The sequence below is a fragment of the Zingiber officinale genome, unplaced genomic scaffold (assembly GCF_018446385.1).
Source record: "Zingiber officinale cultivar Zhangliang unplaced genomic scaffold, Zo_v1.1 ctg246, whole genome shotgun sequence".
NCBI classification, from domain to species: domain Eukaryota; kingdom Viridiplantae; phylum Streptophyta; class Magnoliopsida; order Zingiberales; family Zingiberaceae; genus Zingiber; species Zingiber officinale.
In genome coordinates this window covers 207832-231183 of record NW_024589918.1, presented here as the reverse complement: position 1 = coordinate 231183, position 23352 = coordinate 207832, and the positions used below count along the sequence as shown (strand labels likewise).

At 41.1% G+C, this 23352-nt stretch overlaps 1 pseudogene; it reads right to left on the bottom strand.

The window, feature by feature from the left end:
• Positions 1 to 4: 4 nt before the first annotated feature.
• LOC122037227 lies at positions 5 to 22614 on the bottom strand (annotated as a pseudogene).
• Between the last annotated feature and the right edge of the window lie 738 nt (positions 22615 to 23352).

The following is a 23352-nucleotide window of genomic DNA, read 5'->3' as shown; positions in this document are numbered from 1 at the left end:
GGACAAATAAGGTTAGGCATTATATATTTCTATGTCAAGGGATGGGCTTGATCCAGAGCTAGCATTTGTCCTTGGTTGTCTCAAGATCGTTTGGAGAAACATCCACTTGGTATTAGAATTATCTACAACAGTGTAAAGATGACATTGGTGATTCCTTTATGTGGTATACTTTCAGAAGCCTTTCATCTTTTCCTAAGGTGCATAAATAATAACAAGTTAAGCTCAATCCAAAGGAGAAGATGAGAAAAGCCTATGAACAATTCAGAATATAGTGACAAACCAATTCTAGTAATGTAGAAAGAGGATCTACATCATGAAGTAGAGGTTCTTCCACATAATGCTTCTTTTCAAATGACTAGTGAAAGGAGTGTGGCACATAGGAGTTCGTCATTCACCCCTCTGTATAATACAACTAACAACACCAACTCCTGAATCCAGAAGATCAGAGCTCAATTTATTATCACTCAAAATCATTGCCAGTTTATCTATCCTTTCATGGGCCTGATCTTCACCACCGAGAAAAAGAAACTACTAATATTCAAAGGACAACCTATTATAACTTTACAATTTGCAACTGCAGAGATGTGTATCTGTCCAGTAAAGTACTCATCTGGTTGTTACTGCCAATCAAAGCGATATGAATCATATTGCCTTTGTCAACACGAGGAGGAAGCTCATTTGTGATTTCAGTACCAGAATCCACAAAACAGAGATGTCTCTTTCAAGGCAATGCAAGTTGATGATGTCAGAAGCTGAAGAGATTTAATGATACCCCCCCCCCCCCCCCCCCCCACATCTCTTCTCTATATGTTCTTGGTAAAATTTCCATGATGCCATCAGACCAGAATGGTGCCATTGCATCCGGATACTGTCCTTGATGATATAGGCCTGCAAAAGAAGTCACCAGTCAGAAAAATGACCAAGTATTGTCTGTCATTCACGCTTATGAAGTTTAACTTGGTATACTCTACATATATATGTGTTGACAGGGTAGGATTAGAATGATCACAGAGAGCTATAATGCATCCTTCATAGCTAATGGAGTACAGACAAGATCTTCTATGCTCTCATCAATAGCCATCTTCCTCCTAGGGGTTTTAAGGGGTTCTCCTTCTTCAGTAAACATTGCTAGTTCAGATAAATTTCTCGCGATGTTGTCTGCAACTCACTAAGTTTAGTTTGCTCACGAAGTTGTCTAGCTTTTCAGTGCCAATTGGAGCAATTAATTATGTCAAGCACAATAAATAAGAATGTCCTCTCAAATAGAGCAACTTATATTACTTAAGACATAAGCAGACCTTGGAGTAACTTGTATGATTAAGAGCAGAGAAACGAATTAGCAGAACATGGTAGGGATTAAGGTTGGGATAAACCTATGCTTCCATGAATATAAGTATTAGCTAGTTCTTATTTTTCATACCCTTCAAGTAGCAGATATTGCACGTCATCATTGCAAATATTAAAATTTTTATAGTACTTCAAAAGCAGTAATGTGATTCAAACCTGTCTACCACCCGGAGAAGATCCTTCTTGTGTTAAAGCCGGAGTTGTTCTATGACGTCAGTCTGTACAAAAAAAGAATTGAACAATTTCATCGAAAAGTTAACATAAGGGTTACACGGCAAAAATTTTGATGTCATGAACCACAAATGTAAATAAGTCAATTTGAGAATATTGTACCAAATGGTAACTGTTTGTTCATTTTACCATATAATAACTTATAATTAGATCTTGTTAATGAAATATTTGCTACTTGGTAATTTTTAACCGAATGGAATTTTATCATCTGATATCTAATTAACCGAATTTTATCACTGAACACTATAGGGTCACAAGAACCTATAGGGTCACACACTAAGGACAATTAGATGGAGATTAGGTTCATATGATGAACCAAGAGGATTAGATTTATTTGATGAATCAAATTGGATTAAGAGTAATCCTAATTGGGCTAATTGAGTTAGACTCAAGTTGATTCATGTGTTTAATGAGTCTAATTTGGATTATGACTCATTGAATCAATTTAATTAAATGAATTAGATTCATTATATTAAATTGGCTTGAATTAAATGGTTGGATTAGATCAACCATGAGAGAGATTAAGTCAAGTTTGACTTGACTTGAGAGGAAGAGGAAGAGTCAAGTTTGACTTGACTTTATGCCACATCATTTGTGACTTGGCATTAGGAGAACTAATGATGATGTGCCACATCATCACATGTGCCACCTCATGGAGGTTACAACTATTCTCTTTAGTGGCCTCCACATTAATTGTGATTAATGTGAAGGGGGTTACACCTCTTGTAGTGGTCGGCCACTCAAATTGTGATGTGAATGAAAATTTGATTATTCATTCAATTACATTCACATCATCTTCTTCCTCAAGCTCTCTTTTTGCTCCTTCTCTTCTCTTGGTCATGGGTTTCAAGCAAGGGAGAAGAAAGGAGAGTGAGTCTAATCCAAGAAGAAAGGTTAGTGAAAGTCACATAGAGTTTTTTTAGAGGAGTGTGTTATCTTCTTTTCCTTTCTTCTTCTTCTAATCCCATCCGAGAGCATCAAGAAGTGCTAGCACACTTGCGGTGTTCTCTTCTCCATCCTTGTGTGTTAGAGAACACATCTTGTTCGTGTGGATACTTCTAGAGGATTGTCTACGTTGACAATCTTGAGATTCGGCACTTCCTTGGACGAGCGGGATTCGAAAAGGGCACGCATCAAGGGTAATTTTTTAAACATATAGATCTAAGAGTAGATCTAGTTAGTAAACTCGTACATGTAAAATTTTATTCTATACTCTTCGCACGGATCCATTGGCTAGGGAGTTTCGGGGTTTCCGCAACGCGAAAAAGCGGTTTTCACGGTCCGAAAAACCCAACAGTGGTATCAGAGCCACGTGCGAAGACATGTACGAATTTATTTTATATTTTTATGAAAAATATAGTTTCTGTGAATTTCTGTAATTTCATGAATTTTATAGTTTTAAAGGGTATTTTTCTCGTAGAAGCGGAGCACAAGTGTTTAGACACTTGTAGGCTTCGACTACCGAGAAGATTTTTCCGTAACGACAATGTTTCGACCCAAAACCTTTTGGGACAGCGGGCTAAGGCTCTGTAGGATCGCTTAGGAGAAACTCGCGATGGTTAGATCGCAGGTAGGGGTACTGCCCCTAACCCCGCAAGGGGATTTGCTCCGCGATTGCGCCCGAAATCGCTAATCGGGACCGCCGGGAAAAATTTACTCATAAAATTGTAAAAATTAGGAAAAATTACAGAAAATTATGAAAAATATATAATTTAGAATTATATATTATTTTTGTAATAGTCATGGCCCAAAAAGACCCAATATGATTGGATTTGTGTTGTAATTTATAATACGGCCTACGTGTCGTAATGTGTTTGTGTGTCCTGTATTTGATACGCGACCTGCGCGTCGTGCCTCCCTATTTATATTCTGGTTGTAAATTAGATTTAGACTCGAATGTAACTCGAGTTTCAAAATTGTAATGTAAATTTTGAAGCGGTGGAAGGTCCATTCAAGACGGAGTTACGAGGAAGGCGCGAGCAACACAAGGTGGTCAAAAGGAAGGCGCTTGAGAAGCTGTTGACCTTAGGTTGACCATCTGATCTTCTCATTGGCTTGAGAAGATCGTAGTAGGGCCATGACATAATCACAAAATTATTTAATTAATTGCTTATGTGTGTATGTGATGCATGCTAGTAAAATAGTAATTAATTAGTACCTAACGATTAGATTAGATCTAAATCGTGCACAAGATGCACCCTTACGATTAGATTAGATCTACATCGTGTACAAGATGCACCCTATCGATTAGATTAGATCTATATCGAGTATATGATACAACATCGACATTTAGATTAGATCTAAATCACGACAACTCAAAATGCCTACCGTGCCGTGATACCTACTACTACCTCGATCACATGTCGTTGTTGAAACTGCCAAAGCAGAGCAACACATATTATCTTGGTAGGGTACGGAGGGACAATCTTGGTCCAGCCTATCAACGCATGGGTGAGTACAACTCAATTAGATTGAGTAACTAGTTAACTCAATTGGATCGAGTACAACTATAGACATTCTTTCAACGGTTGGAAAGATAGGACATAAATCACATTTATATTAATTCTTGGGAGTATTAGCCAAAGCTAACTCAAGTTTTAATATAACTGCGGATAATGATCCTATAAACAAGAGTTGCATAGAGATGTAATTGGTAATCGTTACCTACCAATCATACTAAATCTTGGGCGTATTAGCCAAAACTAACTCAAGGGTTAGTATGATGTGGATCTTGTCCCACATGAATTATAGAATTCAGTGGGAGCATCATTTAGTTGAAGACCTAATTAAATGATTTAAAAGAATATGATATTTATTTCTGCATTTATTTCTGTTGTAGAATTTCCATGACGTCAAACACGAACAACTTCTCTCTGTGTTATGTCCTTAAGAAGGACAAGCTCAATGGAGCAAATTTCCTGGGCTGGCACAGGAACCTGAGAATAGTTCTCACCCAAGAACGTAAACTGTACGTTCTGGAGCAGCCGATTCCGGAGGCTCCTCCTGCCACTGCCACGCGAGCAAACCGAGATGCTTACAAGAAGCATCAAGATGATGCATTAGATGTGTCCTGTCTTATGCTCGCGACCATGAACTCTGAGCTTCAGAAGCAACATGAGTTGATGGGCGCTTACGATATGGTTGAACATCTTTGTCACCTATATCAAGGACAAGCAAGGCACTGGAAGAGGAACTCCAAAGAATACCTAGAAGATCTTAAGAAGAAGAGAAATAAGATTTCTACTTCAGGTATACATGTTATAGAAGTCAACCTCTCTATTTCTTCATCGTGGGTATTAGATACCGGATGTGCTTCGCACATTTGTACTAATGTACAAGCGCTGAGAAATAGCAGGGCATTGACGAAGGGTGAGGTATGTTAGGATCTTCGGATGGCTAGAGAGGGGGGGGTGTGAATAGCCTCCACTAAAACTCAATCAATTTCCTCACAAGACTTTGTTAGCACAGCGGAAATAAACAAAACAAAAACTGATGCAAGGAAAGAAAACCAACCAACACTAACAAAACGATGTACGAGGTTCGGGGATAACTTGCCCCTACTCCTCGGCGTGTCCGTAAGGTGGACGATCCCTTGATCTTTCGGTAGATCACACCCCGGACAAATTCCGACTAAGTATTTCTCCTTCTCGGTGGAGTAACCTCTCCACAAAAGTCACAGAATAGATTTGAAAACAAAGCACAATGACTTACAGAGTTTTGGTGGCTGAAGGAATGAACAAATGAAACTTACAGCCACGAAGCAAAACGCACGCAAAGACAGAAGGAAGTCTTCAGTCAAGAGCTCAACAACACAGCCTCTTGATCGATAGAGAGTTTTTCCAGAACCTTAGCAAACCTCTCTTCTTCCTCCTTCTTATTCTGCTTTCTCACTGTCCCGAATCACTGTCACCTGTGTCGAATCGCTGCAACCAACTCAGGCGTCGCCAATCACTCTTCCTTCTCATCTGGTTCTCTGAACTCACACCAATACCATCCATGGTCTTCACTGGTGTCTCTTGTCTCTGAGCTCGAACCAATGAGCAAGAGTCCAACTGATCACGGCCAGTGAACGTTGAAGCCCGAATTGCATCACTTGCAGTGAAATACAGCATAAAGGGCACTTGTTCTATTCTTCTGATGGAGCTTCATTTGAAATTAACCAATGGCACGATACCTGCAACTTGTAACTTAAAAATCTCACAGCAGATGATTTGATCAGGTGAATCAGAAGTGAATCAGAAATATCAGAGAAGCAGTAGAAACAAACGACATGTTGTGGATCGGTCAACAGACCGATCCATAGCTCTCTGGACCGATCAGGACTCATCCTGATTGGTCTGGGAAGAGTCTGATCGGTCTGTGGACCGATCAGCCTATGGGTGGATCGGTCCACAAACCGATTCCCCTATCGCTTTGAGTCCCAGCGTCTTTCTGATCGCTTCTTTCTGATCGGTCTATAGACCGATCAGATAACCCACAGAATGCTTCTGTGTGGTTACTGATCGGTCCCCAGACCGATCAGATAACCCACAGAGACTTTCTGTGTGGTCACTGATCGGTCACAAGACCGATCAGGTTACTCATGTATCACTGGATCGGTCTGCCGACCGATCCAGACAACCAGAGTATCACTGGATCGGTCAACAGACCGATCCAATATCCTTGTGTTAGTTTTAGAGCCTCCCAGCCCTAAACCCTAACGTCTTCCTGGTCCAGAGAATGAGCTACCAAGCCCTCTCTGACCTAGTCCGGAGAACGAGTTGCCGAGCCCTCTCCGACTTTGTCCGGTTCAGAGAACGAGCTACCAAGCCCTCTCCGACTTTGTTCGGTTCAGAGAACGAGCTACCGAGCCCTCTCTGACCTAGTCCGGAGAACGAGCTGCCGAGCCCTCTCTGACTTCGTCCGGTCCAGAGAACGAGCTACCGAGCCCTCTCTGACCTAGTCCGGAGAGCGAGCTGTCGTGCCCTCTCCGACTTCATCCGGTCTAGAGAACGAGCTACCCAGCCCTCTCTGATCTAGTCCGGAGAACGAGCTGCCGAGCCCTCTCCGACTTCGTCCGGTCCAGAGAACGAGCTACCGAGCCCTCTCTGACTTTGCGTGCCAAGTATCCGTACTTGGACTTTTCCTCTCCTCATGATCATCCTTGATCATCAATCAGTCTGAGTTTAATTAATATCTGATACAAACTTAAATCAGTGTCAACATCAAAACAACAGCCAGGTCAGACTGTATCAACAATCTCCCTCTTTTTGTTGTTTGACAACACGATTTAAGTTTAGATCAGAAATGTTCATATTTCCATATTTCCCTAATTTTAGGGGAATCAAGCTCCTCCCCCTAAGACAGATACAACACCATGTAAGGATAGGGGAATCAAGGTCCTCCCCCTAAAGCCAAACTTTCATTTATCTCTAAACTTAGGGGAATCAAGGTCCTCCCCTAAAGCAAAACTTTCATTTATCTCTAAACTTAGTTATTCTCTCCCCCTTTGTCAAACACCGAAAAGGTGCGAATTAGGTAAGAAAACTTTAAAAAAAAAAAAAAACTCTCCCTTAACCCAAACTGTCTTTTTCTTAATTCACCTAGGACACCCTCTAAATGTATTATAAGACAGTGATAAAGAAATAAGAGACATACAAGACATGACATATGAACAGCATATTAAAAACCAATAAGGAGTGAAACATAAAGAAAGAAAATAAACAACATAAATAGAAGAAATCAGTAAGTATCCAGGACAGACATACATATCCAACAACCAACATCCAAAACATAGACAGTCAAAATGACATCATAGAACAATGTATATCAATCAGCCTCCTCATCATGAGGAGCATCAGCATCATCAACGGGAGGAATGGGTCCCTGAGGTGGCATGCCGCTGCTCGAGGATGGATAGCTCGGGAAATCCTGCGGAGGTGGGTATATGGCCATCCAATCCATAATCGCCTGATGTGTCACCAGCTGCTGACTGCGTAAATCATCGTAGCGCTGGTCAATCCGGACGCGCAGCCCGTGAAGCTCAGCAACCAGCAGCTCATCGTGCCGATCAAAGCGACTCTCCAGCTCGGCGATCTGCCAGCGCAGATCAGGATCGGCCTCTCCATCGTCAGCAGCAGGAGGAGCAGCTGCAACCTGTCGTGGAGGTCCCCGTGATAACTCACCTAGAGCTCTCCCATCCTTCTACCAAACATCCCCATTTTGTCCTATGATTCCAGACTTGGAAAATGCCCGCTTCCCAAGTCTGCAATCCTGTCTGACCATCTTGACTATTCTACCCTTAGAGACATCAATCTGAAGGGTCTCGAGCCAATCTGTAATTATATGCCCATAAGGCATATAAACAGTGTAGCCGCTCGGCTCACTATAGGAGATGATCGAAGAGTAGATGCTAGATATGATGTCAAAGTCGAGACGCCGACGCAATCCATAAAGCATCAGGCAATGATATGGTCGGATCTCAGACAATGGTTTAGATGTGATAGGCAGAAGGCAATTTGTGACAATTTTAAAAAGAATGTAGTCTTGAGGAGATAATCTCAAGGCTGCAAAAGTAGGAAAGTCAACATCTAACTCATCAAGGCCACCCGGTCTAGGATGTCTGAAGAAGTACTCATAAATATCGTCAGATGAGATATCAAAGGGTGGAGGTAAAGGATCTGGTAAATCAGGAAATATCGAAAAGACATTACCGGAACACCTCCGACAACCGAGATAGTCAAAGAAGGATGAGAAACTGAAATCAAGAGTCCGCTTAGCAACTCTTGTTTTATAACTTACATCATTAGTCTGATGAAGGTTGTTATAAAACTCAGAGACCAAGTCATAGTTGATATCCCGTTCTAAGTAGACAAGTGAGTCAAGTTTGTAGTAGGCAATGATTTCAGACACAGTTGGACAAAATTCGTCCATGAATTTACGATCTACAGACCTACAAGGGAGTAACTTAAAGGTTCTTTGTCTAAAGGCTTCTTCAAAATTGTGGTTCGGAAATCTCCCGGAAACAGATGGTTGAGGTCGGGAAGGAGCCTTAGACTTCGACTTCTCAGGTGACTTAGAGGTCCCCTCACCCACTGGTTTCTTTCTAAGAGTTAACAAAGTGATATAATGGGGCAAGTAAGTGAGCACCGGAGCCACCCGAAACAAAAACCACAGATATGGTGAGAAATGAGACCGAAATGTCAAGTTCTAGAGAAGTAAGGAGTTACCTTGGTGCCATTGAAGTTTTGGCTAGAGCTTTGGCTAGGGTTCCGGCGTGCAAAGAGAAGAGAAGAGGTGAGGTGTAGGGAAGAGTCGGCTAGGGCTTCCGCGTGAAGAGGGAAAAGAAAGGATCGGGAAGTTTTAAGGGTTTTCTGATGGGTGTACAGTTGATGAAATGATCGGACGGCTGTCCGATCAGGAGGTATCAGGAGCCTCCTGATCGGTCCATGGACCGATCCAGGAACATCCTGATCGGTCTGTAGACCGATCAGGAGACGATCAGTACTCGCTGATCGGTCCCTGGACCGATCAGGGAACTTCCTGATCGGTCGGTAGACCGATCAGAGAATGATCAGTGGCCTTGCGTACCGGATTGATCTGATCGGTCTCCGGACCGATCAGGGAACTCCCTGATCGGTCTGTAGACCGATCAGAAAGTGATCAGTAGCGGGCTCTGCGTGCCAGGCTGACCTGATCGGTCCGTGGACCGATCAGTGTCTGATACTTAGATCTCTCCAGTAATTTCAGTAACTGAAATTCATAGAGATGTTCGATAGTTCGTGGAAGTTTCTCTAGGAAAACTTCCAAGTTCAGAACCTAGAACCTGGAGGATCTACAAGCATAACGATTACCTAAAAATTATGGTTTGAACTTGTTTATAGCCCTAAAGTTGCAGACATTTAGAAAACAAACAACTTAAGGCCTGAAAGCTGAAATTTTTGACCTTTGTTATGTTCAGTTTCAAGTTTGTCAAAATGTAACCAACTTGCTATCATTCTTTCAAGGACTTGTCCTAGTATCAATCAAAATCATGAAAAGCATCGTTCAAGTGTATCAAACAGTCCATCAACCAAAGTTTCATAATTTCTAGGTAAAGGTCCAACCAAGTTTCCTTGGTTGGAATATATGAGTAAGATCTAGGAACCAAATACACATGAATTATGTAATGGTCTTCCCCATACTCAATTTATGTCTCTTCAACCTAATTATTTAAGGGATGCATGATACATTTTGAATAATTCGGCTGATCCTAGCATCTCACCCCATTTCTAGCAAACAAAAATCATTTGTTAAACCTTATAGTTTGTGTGAGATGTTCCCAAGTTGCCCAAATTAATTTCCCTATTTCTCTTGTTGTTTTAATTATCCTTATTGATCATGATGAAGTCCTAATGGCCTATTGAGCCAAACACATTCCCAATTCTCTCCTTAAATGACTAAATTCATTTTCCGGAAGAGGTTTGGTGAAAATATCGGCTAGGTTTGACTTTGACTCAACATAGGTGAGTGCAATGTCTCCCCTAGATACGTGATCTCTAATGAAGTGGTGACGCACTTCAATATGTTTGGTCCTTAAATGATGGACTGGGTTTTTTGTTAGGTTTATTGTGCTGATGTTGTCACACAACACTTGCACTCCCTTATACGAAAGTCCATAATCTTCTAGAGTGTGGATCATCCATAACAATTGTGATACACTCTCTCCCATGGCAATGTATTCAGCCTCGGTCGTGAAAAGAGCAACACAATGTTGCTTCCGACTTGACCAACTAACTAATGATGAACCTAAAAATTGGCAACCCCCACTAGTGCTTTTCCGATCTAATTTGCACCCAGCGTAATCGGAGTCGGTATAACCTATCAAATCAAAAGACTCCGTGCGAGGGTACCATAGACCTACTCGAATTGTGCCCTTAAGGTATCTCAGAATTCTCTTAACTGCAATTAAATGAGATTCCTTGGCACATACTTGATATCTAGCGCACATGCCCACAGCAAAAAGTATGTCCGGCCTACTAGCTGTGAGATATAGAAGACTACCAATCATGCTTCTATATTGCGTTAGATCAACTGGTTTTCCACTCTCATCATTGTCAAGACGAGTGCTTGTCGCCATTGGAGTGGATACTTCCTTAGAGTCACTCATTTTGAATTTCTTGAGCATCTCTTGAGTATATTTTGTTTGATGGACATAAATGTCATCTCGAGTTTGTTTGATTTCAAGTTCAAGGAAGAATGTCAATTCTCCCACCAGACTCATTTCAAACTCACTTTCCATGTGAGTGATAAATTCATTCAAATAACCCTTGTTATTTGAGCCACAAATTATGTCATCGACATACACCTGGGCTACAAATATGTTTTCACCATTTCTATACAGAAATAGTGTTGGGTCTATTTGACCTCTCACAAAACCCTTTTCTAATAGGTAAGTTGACAACCTTTCGTACCAAGCTCGAGGTGCTTGTTTAAGCCCATAAAGAGATTTCTTGAGCTTGTACACGTGGTTTGGAACTTCGGTCTTCACAAACCCCGGTGGTTGTTCAACATAGACCTCTTCTTTAATGAAACCATTTAAGAAGGTTGATTTGACGTCCATTTGATAGAGCTTGAAGCCCCTATGTGCAGCAAAAGCTAGCATTAAACGAATGGACTCTAATCGAGCCACGGGAGCATAAGTCTCATCATAATCGAGGCCTTCGACTTGACTATAGCCCTTGGCTACAAGTCTTGCCTTGTTTCTTATGACTTCTCCCTTTTGGTTTAACTTATTTTTGAAGACCCATTTGGTTCCAATAATGGTGGTCTTCTTAGGTCTAGGAACTAAGTCCCACACTTGGCTCCTTTCAAATTGACCTAACTCATCTTACATAGCTATGATCCAATCAGGATCATGCAATGCCTCATCAACTAATTTTGGTTCGATTTCTGAGATCAAGGCGACCTCATTAGACTCATTTCTAAAGAATGACCTAGTCCTAACCCCTTGTTGAATGTCTCCCACAATCTGGTCTTGGGGATGACTAGAGGCTATCCTAGATTGCCTTGGTGTTGACGGTGCCTCATGAGTGATCTCACTAGACACATGCAAGGGCTCAGTATCAGGTAAAGGATCAGACTGAGCTCTCTCTTGCCTTTGCTCATCGTCATCGGAGTCAACTTCGACTCTCTCTATGTTTTGATCATTTAAACTTAGATTTCTAAGTTCAAATTGAATTTCTCCTACATCCCTTGATTGATCATTTGATTTAGGGATTTCTTCAAATGCTACATCCAAGGACTCTTCAATCAATTTAGTCCTATTGTTGTAGACTCAATAGGCTTTGCTAGTGAGAGAGTACCCGACTAGTACCCCTTCGTCAGCCTTAGCCGTGAACTTTCCAAGATGATCCTTGGTGTTCAAGATAAACACCTTACAATCAAACATCCTAAGATGTTTAATTGTAGGAGGTTTCCCAAACCAAAGTTCATGGGGAGTCTTTCCTAAAAACCTATGTATCAAGACTTGATTTTGAACATAGCAAGCGGTATTTACCGCTTCAGCCCATAAGTAGCTCGGTAATGAGTACTCATTGAGCATGCTTCGTGCAGCCTCTTGCAAGACTCGGTTCTTTCTCTCCACAACCCCATTTTGTTGTGGGGTCCTTGGAGTAGAGAACTCATGCCTATATCCTTTTTCTTGACAAAATTCTAAAAATCTATGGTTTTGAAATTCTCCACCATGATCACTTCTAATTGTTTTAATTGTTGTCGATTTTTCATTTTCAGTTCTTCTACAAAAAGAAACAAAAATATCTATGGTTTGATCCTTATTTTTCAAAAAGAAGGTTCATGTATATCTAGTAAAATCATCAATGATCACTAAACAGTATCTACTCCCATTCAATGAAATAACATTACTGCAATCAAACAAATCCATATGCAATAAATCTAAAGTAGTAGATGTACTTACAGCGCTTTTACCTTTATGAGCCGCTTTTGTTTGCTTACCCTTTTGACATGCATCACATAATTTTGTCTTTTGATACTTGATGCTTGGTAAGTCTCGCACTAATCCTTTGTTGGCCAGCTTTCCAATATTCTTCATGTTTACGTGGGCCAATCTTCTATGCCACAACCATGATTCTTCTTCTTTTGACATGAAACACTTAGCAGAGGCATTAGTAGCACTTTTAAAGGATACTTGGTAAATGTTATCTACCCTTGTGCCTACTAGTACCGTGTCAAGTGTGTCAATGTGCTTGACCAGACATTGACTTGAATGAAACTCAATTGTGTAACCCGTATCACACAATTAGCTGACACTTAGGAGATTAAAAGTCATCCCCTTGACTAGAAGGACATTTTTGATTTGGAGACATTCGGATATTTGAATATCTCCAACTCCTATAACCTTAAGGCTACCATTATTACCAAAAGACACATTACCTCTATTTTTATTTTGAAGGGTGGTAAAGAGTGACTTGTCCCCGGTCATGTGCTTAGAGCATCCACTATCAACAAACCAAGTTGATAGATGCTCCCCCTTGACAAATGCCTACAAGACACGAAAGATAGATGTTTTAGGTACCCAAATCTTGGGACCTAATGCATCTACAATGAAAGACCTAGGAACCCATGCCTTGGTCACACCCTTCCTAGTCTCATGAACCCTAGAAGCATGTGATCTATGAAATTGGGTTCTAGACACTAAGGAAATGAAACTAGACTCCTTAGGTTGGTATCCTAATCCAGCCTTGTTGTAGACCGCCCTTTGGGCATTTAGAATCATATCTAAGGTCTTAGATCTAGTTGAGAATTTCTCAAGCATTTTCTTGAGTTTCTCAACTTCACTCTTTAGGGCATTATTTTCATCCTCAAGAAGCTCTTGATGAAGGTCATCAACCTCATCTTCCCTAAGAGTCTTCAAGTGTTCTACTTCTTCTTTTAATAATTTGATTTCAGTTTTTGATTTCTTAAGCAGTGTAGATAAATGAGCAATAGTCTTATAGTATTTTTCTAAATGTGGAGAGGTTACCTCTTCATCATCCGAAGATGATGAAGCCGCGGCTGATGTATCACTTCCGGAGTCCGATTCCTCCCTTGCCATGAGTGCTAATTGACGAGTGCTTTTCTCCTTCTCTTCCTCCGATGAGCTTGAGGAGGATTCATCCCAAGAAGCTTTGAGAGCTTTCTTCTTCTTGGCCCTTTCTTCCTTCTTCTTGAGTTTCGGACACTCGCTCTGATAGTGTCCTTTCTTGCTACACTCATAACAAGTAACGTTAGTCTTATCAATATTTTGATCAATAGACTTACCTTTCCCTTTATATCTTCGTCTCCTTCTCATGATTCTTCTCACGAAGTTGGCCATCTCGCTTGATGATGATCCTCCTTCATCATCGGACTCGGAGGAGGATGAGGATGTAGGAATTTCTTTCTCCTTCTTCTTTTCTTTCTTCCTCCTTCCATCCTTGCTCTTTTTTCCTGCAACTAAAGCAATACCTTTCTCTTTTTGACCCTTGTTAGCAAGCTCATGAAGTTCCATTTCACAAAAGAATTCATCTAACTTAACAATTGAGAGGTCCTTGGAGACCTTGTAGGCATCTACCATAGATGACCACAAGGCATTCCTTGGAAAAGCTTTGAGAGCGTACCTTACGAGATCACGATTTTCTACACGTTCATCCACGGAATGAAGACCATTGATGATCTCCTTGAACCTTCCGTGTAGTTCACTTACCGTTTCATTCTCCTTCATGGTGAGATTTTGTAGTTGGTTTAGGAACAAGTCTCTCTTGGCGATCCGAGAGTCTCGAGTTCCTTCTTGGAGCTCGATGAGCTTGTTCCATAAATCCTTTGCACTCACGAATGGACCTACCTTGACAAGCTGATCTTTGGCTATTCCACATTGTAGTGTGACCACCGCCTTAGCATCGGCTTGTCCTTTGCGAGTTTGCTCGGCGGACCACCTCGACGACTCTAGTTCCTTACCTTCTTCATCCTTCGGAGGTGTGAAACCTTCCTTGACCGAGAACCACATGGAGATGTCGGTCTTGAGATAATACTCCATACGACTCTTCCAATATTGGAAATCCGCTCCATCGAAGTAGGGTGGGCGATTGGTACTAAAACCTTCCTTCATAGCCATCTTCTTGCTCTTTAGGGTGTTAATCCGGATGAAGAGTACCCTGCTCTGATACCACTTGTTAGGATCTTCGGATGGCTAGAGAGGGGGGGTGTGAATAGCCTCCACTAAAACTCAATCAATTTCCTCACAAGACTTTGTTAGCACAGCGGAAATAAACAAAATAAAAACTGATGCAAGGAAAGAAAACCAACCAACACTAACAAAACGATGTACGAGGTTCGGGGATAACTTGCCCCTACTCCTCGGCGTGTCCGTAAGGTGGACGATCCCTTGATCTTTCGGTAGATCACACCCCGGACAAATTCCGGCTAAGTATTTCTCCTTCTCGGTGGAGTAACCTCTCCACAAAAGTCACAGAATAGATTTGAAAACAAAGCACAATGACTTACAGAGTTTTGGTGGCTGAAGGAATGAACAAATGAAACTTACAGCCACGAAGCAAAACGCACGCAAAGACAGAAGGAAGTCTTCAGTCAAGAGCTCAACAACACAGCCTCTTGATCGACAGAGAGTTTTTCCAGAACCTTAGCAAACCTCTCTTCTTCCTCCTTCTTATTCTGCTTTCTCACTGTCCCGAATCACTGTCACCTGTGTCGAATCGCTGCAACCAACTCAGGCGTCGCCAATCACTCTTCCTTCTCATCTGGTTCTCTGAACTCACACCAATACCATCCATGGTCTTCACTGGTGTCTCTTGTCTCTGAGCTCGAACCAATGAGCAAGAGACCAACTGATCGCGGCCAGTGAACGTTGAAGCCCGAATTGCATCACTTGCAGTGAAATACAGCATAAAGGGCACTTGTTCTTATTCTTCTGATGGAGCTTCATTTGAAATTAACCAATGGCACGATACCTGTAACCTGTAACTTAAAAATCTCACAGCAGATGATTTGATCAGGTGAATCAGAAGTGAATCAGAAATATCAGAGAAGCAGCAGAAACAAACGACATGTTGTGGATCGGTCAACAGACCGATCCATAGCTCTCTGGACCGATCAGGACTCATCCTGATCGGTCTGGGAAGAGTCTGATCGGTCTGTGGACCGATCAGCCTATGGGTGGATCATTCCACAGACCGATCCCCCTATCGCTTTGAGTCCCAGCGTCTTTTTGATCACTTCTTTCTGATCGGTCTGTAGACCGATCAGATAACCCACAGAATGCTTCTGTGTGGTTACTGATCGATCCCCAGACCGATCAGATAACCCACAGAGACTTTCTGTGTGGTCACTGATCGGTCACAAAACCGATCAGGTGACTCATGTATCACTGGATCGGTCTGCCGACCGATCCAGACAACCAGAGTATCACTGGATCGGTCAACAGACCGATCCAATATCCTTGTGTTAGTTTTAGAGCCTCCCAGCCCTAAACCCTAACGTCTTCCTGGTCCAGAGAACGAGCTACCAAGCCCTCTCTAACCTAGTCCGGAGAACGAGCTGCCGAGCCCTCTCCGACTTTGACCGGTTCAGAGAACGAGCTACCGAGCCCTCTCCGACTTTGTCCGGTTCAGAGAACGAGCTACTGAGCCCTCTCTAACCTAGTCCGGAGAACGAGCTGCCGAGCCCTCTCCGACTTCGTCCGGTCCAGAGAACGAGCTACCGAGCCCTCTCTGACCTAGTCCGGAGAGCGAGCTGCCGAGCCCTCTCCGACTTCGTCCGGTCTAGAGAACGAGCTACCGAGCCCTCTCTGACCTAGTCCGGAGAACGAGCTGCCGAGCCCTCTCCGACTTCGTCCGGTCCAAAGAACGAGCTACCGAGCCCTCTCTGACTTTGCGTGCCAAGTATCCATACTTGGACTTTTCCTCTCCTCATGATCATCCTTGATCATCAATCAGTCTGAGTTTAATTAATATCTGATACAAACTTAAATCAGTGTCAACATCAAAATAACAGCCAGGTCAGACTGTATCAACAAGGTAGACCTACGAGTAGGCAATGGAGCACGGGTTGCTGCTATTACTGTAGGAACTTACTATCTATCTCTACCCTCTGTGCTTGTACTAGAATTAGATGATTGTTGTTATGTGCCTGCCTTGACTAAGAACATAATTTCAATTTCTTGTTTGGACAAGAAAGGATTTTCGTTTACAATAAAGAACAAATGTTGTTCCGTCTATTTAAACGATATGTTCTATTGTAGTGCATCTCTGATGAACGGACTCTATATTCTAGACCTTGAGAGCCCTATCTATAACATAAATACCAAGAGGTTCAAGTCAAATGACATGAACCAAACCTACCTCTGGCACTGTCGCTTAGGTCATATAAATGACAAGCGCTTATCCTAGCTCCATAAAGATGGTTTGCTGGACTCATTTGATTTTGAATCATATGAGATATGCGAGTCATGCCTACGAGGCAAGATGACCAAGACTCCCTTTAGTGGGCACAGCGAGAGAGCGACTGATTTGTTAGGACTTATACATAGTGATGTATGTAGCCCTTTCAATGTCGCTGCTAGAGGAGGTTATAGGTACTTCATCACATTTACTGATGACTTCAGTAGATATGGTTATGTGTACTTAATGACACATAAGTCTGAATCCTTTGAAAAGTTCAAAGAATTCAAGAATGAAGTACAGAACCAGCTTGACAAGAGTATTAAAATACTTCGATCAGATCGAGGTGGAGAATACCTTAGCCATGACTTTCGTGACTACCTAGATGAGTGTGGGATTCTATCCCAACTCACTCCTCCTGGAACACCACAGTGGAATGGTGTATCCGAAAGGAGGAATCGTACCCTATTAGATATGGTACGATCTATGATGAGTCACACAGATCTTCCGACATACCTTTGGGGCTATGCTCTAGACACAGCAGCTTTTATACTCAACCGAGTTCCATCCAAGGCTGTGATAAATACACCATATAGGATATGGACTGGGAGAGATGCCCAGGTGTCTTTCATGAGGATTTGGGGTTGTGAGGCTTACGTTCGACGTCAAGTCTCAGACAAGTTAGGACCCAAATCTGATAAGTGTTACTTTATTGGATATCCCAATGAAACTAAGGGATATTACTTCTACATTCCCAGTCAAGGTAGTTGTGGCAAAGACTGGAGTCTTTCTAGAAAGGGACTTTATTTCTAGAAAGACTAGTGGAAGTACATTCGATCTTGAAGAAGTTCAAGATGCGAACAATAGCACTGATGCCTCGATGGAAGTTGAACTGGAACCATAAAGTGTTGTGGATGATGTTGTTCCACAAGGAGTTGAAGACAACAACCAGTTCAAGTAGACATACCTCTTCGCAGATCTGATAGGGTACGTCGTCAGTCTGAGAGATACTCATTTCTCTTGTCTGACCATGATGACGTTGTGCTCATAGAGGATGAGCCTACCACCTATCAGGAAGCTGTGATGAGACCAGATTCCAAGAAATGGCTAGAGGCCATGAGATCCGAGATGGAATCTATGTACACCAACCAAGTATGGACTTTGGTTGATCCACCTAAAGGGGTAAAACTCATTGGGTGTAAGTGGGTCTTTAAGAGAAAGACAGACATGGATGAACTTATCTATAAGGGTCGCTTGGTAGCTAAAGGTTTCAAGCAGATTCATGGTATTGACTATGATGAAACCTTTTCTCCAGTAGCGATGTTTAAGTCCATTCGGATCATGCTTGCTATTGCAGCTTACCACGATTACGAGATCTGACAGATGGATGTCAAAACCGCGTTTCTGAATGGAAACCTACTCGAGGATGTGTACATGACACAACCTGAGGGTTTTGTAGATCCACAGCATACTAGCAGAGTATGCAAGTTGCATAGGTCCATTTATGGACTAAAGCAAGCTTCTCGGAGCTGTAATCTTCGATTCGATGATGCAATCAAACAGTTTGGTTTCATCAAGAATGAAGATGAACCTTGTGTCTACAAGAAGGTTGTAGGGGATATAGTTGTCTTCCTCATATTGTATGTGGATGACATACTACTCATTGGGAAGGACATCCCTATGCTTCAGTCTGTCAAGACCTGGCTAAGGAGTTGCTTCTCAATGAAGGACTTAGGTGAGGCATCCCGCATTCTAGGGATACAGATCTATAGAGATAGATCTAAGAGATTGCTTGGCCTAAGTCAGAGTACATATATTGACAAGGTACTCTTTCGGTTTGCCATGCAGAACTCCAAGAAGGGATTTCTGCCGATGTCACATGGCGTGAGTCTTTCGAAGACTCAAGTCCCTCTTCTAGAGAGGAGAGAGACCGCATGGATCAAATCCCTTATGCCTCAGCCATAGGATCTATCATGTACGTCATGCTATGTACTCGACCTGATGTCTCGTATGCTTTGAGCATGACGAGTAGATACCAGTCAGATCTAGGTGAAAGTCACTGGATAGCGGTCAAGAATATTCTTAAGTACTTAAGAAGGACTAAAGAATATTTCTTGATATATGGAGGCGATGATGAGCTAGCTGTAAAGGGTTACAGTGATGCTAGCTTCCAGACCAACCAGGATGATTATCGATCACAGTCAGGGTTCGTGTTTTGCATAAATGGTGGTGCTGTGAGCTGGAAGAGTTCGAAGCAGGACACAGTAGCTAATTCTATGACAGAGGCCGAGTATATTGCTGCATCAGAGGCAGCAAAGAAGGCAGTTTGGATTCGCAAGTTTATCACTGAACTTGGGGTGGTTCCTAGCATTGCTAACCCTATTGAGCTCTATTGTGACAACAATGAAGCTATAGCACAGACGAAGGAACCTCTCTCACACCAGCGGACCAAACACATACTACGGCGCTTCCATCTCATTCGAGAGATTATCGAGAGAGGAGATGTGAAGATATGCAGAGTACCTACAGAAGCTAACATCGCAGATTCCTTGACCAAGGCTTTGGCACAGAGGAAGCATGATAGTCACACTAGGTCATTGGGGCTTAGAGCCTACACTGATTGGCACTAGTGCTAGTGGGAGATTGTTAGTTAGAGCCCTAGAGCCAATTATTTGATGATTGTATTGTGGACTTGTTGTATCATATTCTTATATAAATAAAAGGCATTTGTTTTGGTTATTATACTTGTATTGGTGTCAAATAAACTAAGTATAATAGCGCCCTTGAGTAGAAGGTTCTCACCTATATCAATCGGTTAGTTGAACCGATAGTGAGATGATATAGGGAACACTACTCTTAATCATTCCTAGTCGAGTATTAACATTTAGGGACAATGTTAATGCAATAAGACTAGCATGTAGCTCAACTCGATGACTTGATCTCACAAGTCATCGATATGGAGATATCAAGTTGACACATGGGTATGCATTGGAGAATGTATACTGAATGACCTGCCATGAGAAAGTATCATTGATCATTATATGAGTGTCATATACTTTCTCATGTGGCTATTAGTATGACTATTAGTCCTTAGACCTGAAGTCACCATGGTTCCCTACATAAGGAGTTATGTACTTTGGTTTCGTCAAACGTCACCCGTAACTGGGTGGACTATAAAGACGATTACTGGGTATGTAACAAATTATGCAGAGGGATGTGAGTGATGTAGATGAGATCTATCCCTCCTATATGACGGGAGAGACATCGATATTCTTGATAGAGTGAGACCACGAAGTGCATGGCCATGCCCAAATGAGTTAATATAGGATATTGAGCTCATTTGATTTAGTGAGTCTACTTGGAGTTCAAGATTTAGATTGATTAGAGGATGACACGGTCTATGCCTCACATTGATCAATCTAGATGTCTAGGATAGAAGGACACTTGTCATATATTGTGAGGAGTCACAATTAGTAGTCACAAGGTGATGTTGGATCTCAACATTCTTGTAACTTGGGTAGTAATGATGTATTGCTAGATACCGCTCATTACTTATGCTTCTAAATGAGTTTAGGAGCATTGCCAACGTTACAAGAACCTATTGGGTCACACACAAAGAACAAGTGGATGGAGATTAGGTTCATATGATGAACCAAGAGGATTAGATTCATGTGATGAATCAAATTGGATTAAGAGTAATCCTAATTGGGCTAATTGAGTTGGACTCAAGTTGATTCATGTGTTCAATCAGTCTAATTTAGATTATGACTCATTGAATCAATTTAATTAAATGAATTAGATTCATTATATTAAATTGGCTTGAATTAAATGGTTGGATTAGATCAACCATGAGAGAGATTAAGTCAAGTTTGACTTGACTTGAGAGGAAGAGGAAGAGTCAAGTTTGACTTGACTTTATGCCACATCATTTGTGACTTGGCATTAGAACTAATGATGATGTGCCACATCATCACATGCGCCACCTCATGGAGGTTACAACTATTCTCTTTAGCGGCCTCCACATTAATTGTGATTAATGTGAAGGGGGTTACACCTCTTGTAGTGGCTGACCACTCAAATTGTGATGTGAATGAAAATTTGATTATTCATTCAATTACATTCACATCATCTTCTTCCTCAAGCTCTCTTTTTGCTCCTTCTCTTCTCTTGGTCGTGGGTTTCAAGCAAGGGAGAAGAAAGGAGAGTGAATCTAATCCAAGAAGAAAGGTTAGTGAAAGTCACATAGAGTTTTTTTAAGGAGTGTGTTCTCTTCTTTTCCTTTCTTCTTCTTCCAATCCCATCCGAGAGCATCAAGAAGTGCTAGCACACTTGTGGTGTTCTCTTCTCCATCCTTGTGTGTTAGAGAACACATCTTGTTCGTGTGGATACTTCTAGAGGATTGTCTACGTTGACAATCTTGAGATCCGACACTTCCTTGGACGAGCGGGATTCGAAAAGGGCACGCATCAAGGGTAATTTTCTAAACATATAGATCTAAGAGTAGATCTAGTTAGTAAACTTGTACATGTAAAATTTGGTTCTATACTCTTCGCACGGATCCGTTGGCTAGGGAGTTTCGGGGTTTCCGCGACGCGAAAAAGCGATTTTCGCGGCCCGAAAAATCCAACAGTGCATGCATAACAAAATAACTAAAAAGTGCAATATGTTGGGACTAGAGCATGTTTGTGTGGTTGAATTTAGGTATCTTGATAATAAGAACAAAATGTTTAAGGCAGAGCATATAGGAAGCATCATAGTGGATCATGCTATTTGCTATAAATTCTAATTAACTCAGAGGAAATATTTACAGAACAACATAAAGAAATTGAAAATAGTCACATGACCACAAAAAATTGTAAAATTAATACTTTCAGAAAAATATATGAAAAATCAAATATCATTTCTGCAATGGAAATTCATTTTCCAAAGTTTGAAAGGATAAATATGTAAATCTTCCAAAGACCTAGGGAAAAGATGAATTCAAACATGTAGAGGTTCTAAAAAATCCAAATAATAACCTAACTATTCCACATCTGTACCCACAAGATAATAATTAATTGACACTACATTTGTATGGTCTAAGAAAATTAAGCATATTTCTTGAACTAATAATTATCACAAGTTATACTATGCTTTGTTTGATGGCAAGTATATGATGATAGTTTTCACTAATTAATTGACGCTATACTTTGCTAATGACTGATTGACTTGGTAATGCAAACAAATAGTTTTAAAAAAAGCTTACTTGCTAGAAGAATCAGAGCTCTCATAAGCATGATACTGAAAAAGTGGCAAAATAGTATCGGTTGCATCCAACTTCTGTCGCTTGTTTGCATTAATTTTATTAATATAGTCATCAAAATTATTTTGGCTAATGACTACATTTTCTCTTTCAATAAGGTCTGTCAATCCTTGGTCAGCTGCTAAAGTTGCAGTATCTTAGATAGAAATTTGTTGGTGTTAGTCATGATCCTTGCTGAATGATACTTTCTTAGAAGTACACTCTTCATCAGGTGAGTTATAAACTTCCTTAAGAGTAGCTTAATCAGAATCCCTTCTTTGCCTTTTTCTCCTTAGCACCATACTCCTCCAGTGATTTATAGACTTCCTTAGGAGTAGCATCTGGTGTTGAATCAGAATCACTCATTTCCTTTGTTCGGTAGTGTAGTTTCCCTCTAGTGAGTTATAAGTGATATCAAGCACCCTTTCTTCTTAAGATGCATCTTTTGTAGATATCAGATTTAGCATTTCTAAGCCTTTCGTAAGCTATTCTAACCTTTCTTCAACAAAGATACTACAACAACGACAAAAACTAAAAATTGTGAGGTGCCCAATTACTATATAAGCAAAAACCCCCACTAATTTACTAAAAAAGATTTTTTTTCCTATGCATATCTACATTACAAAAATTTTCATTAGCATATAAAAACAAAGATACTTCTGAACAATTTTTAACTTCAATACTTACAAGGTTCAATAATCTAAGCTACGACCACTAAGTTAAATTTTAGATTGTGGTCATTTGAGAAGCTTAAATGCATTTATATAGTTAAATTAAACAATTGGACATCAAAAAGCAACAAGAAGTATGATGGATGAGGAAGTTTGGCTAGTTTGTTACCTTTTTAGTATCCCAAAATGCAAATAAAAAAAATGGAAGCCTTGATAAGATGTAGTAACAATGTGATGTAGTGAAAACATGATGGCGTAGTGGTGATGAGCATTATTTGTCCCCTATAAGCAATGAAAATTGAAGGTTTTTGTAGAAGTTCTTCGACCAAAATGCAGCATCCATATGATGTTGAATCATCAGCAACCTGCTGTGATAGAAAAATACTTATATGGCAACAACAAAAAGCATTATAGCGCACTGACATGGTATTTT